Below are 1055 nucleotides of genomic sequence, written 5' to 3' on the forward strand. Positions count from 1 at the left end.
TATATATATATATATGTATGTATATATATATATATATATATATACGGGTGTATGTGTGTGTATACATATATGAGCATACAAACGGGTACATGTGAGTATGTATGAGTTTATGTATAGATATTTATATAAGAATAGGTTTGTATGTGGGTATATGTAATTATATATATGTACACATACGTGCTTGTGTATGTGTGTGTGTGCACATATTCGTGTGAACATGCATGAGTTTGTATGCATATGTTTGTGTGGAAGTATGTATACGTCTATATATATGTGTGGGTATGTATGTGTCTATACATATTCACAGATATACATTCTTTCTTTTCCTACTTATCACTACCCATCACACATGTCTATAGTAACTTGACTTATATTCTTCATTCCACCTCAATTTTTACTACCAAACCTAATACCCACTTACACATCACCCTACCCTTACCTTCTCTCAACCTTTTCTATACCCATGCCTTAATGCAGATCTATCACACCACCCCGGCTCACATACCTCACACTCTTTTACTCCTTACCCTCTCATCTCTTCCTCTTTCTCCCCCTCAACTCTCCCTTCCTCCTATCACTTTATCCTGACCACTAGCTAAAGCACCCTCTCTCATTTCATTTCGTTCCCACTTCATTTCTTTTTTGTTTCCTTCCCTCTTTCTTTTTTCTTTTTCCTCCCATTCTCCTCCTGTTTTCGATTTGACCTATCTCCTCTTTCTAATCATACACATCTCTCCACGTTCCTAAATTTTAATTCACACCAAAAATTCCCCCTCGATCGAACAACACTATTTACAAGGCTCTATGCTTGGAATGACCAAATATAACTACCATTGGAACTCACACCATTCTACTTGAACTGTAAATACAATATCTTTATGTGTCTCACTTCTATTTTCGTTCTACTACTTCCCTCTGTATTTCATATCTTCTCTACAATAATTAATACTCAAACATTTTCTCGCACCGTCTCTGATGAAGGAATATATAAAATATCCCGGAAACAGCTGTAAGATCTTTTCTTTATAAATGTTCTGAAAACTACTTACAGCCTT

This window comes from Octopus bimaculoides, chromosome 9 (assembly GCF_001194135.2).
Source record: "Octopus bimaculoides isolate UCB-OBI-ISO-001 chromosome 9, ASM119413v2, whole genome shotgun sequence".
Lineage (NCBI taxonomy): Eukaryota > Metazoa > Mollusca > Cephalopoda > Octopoda > Octopodidae > Octopus > Octopus bimaculoides.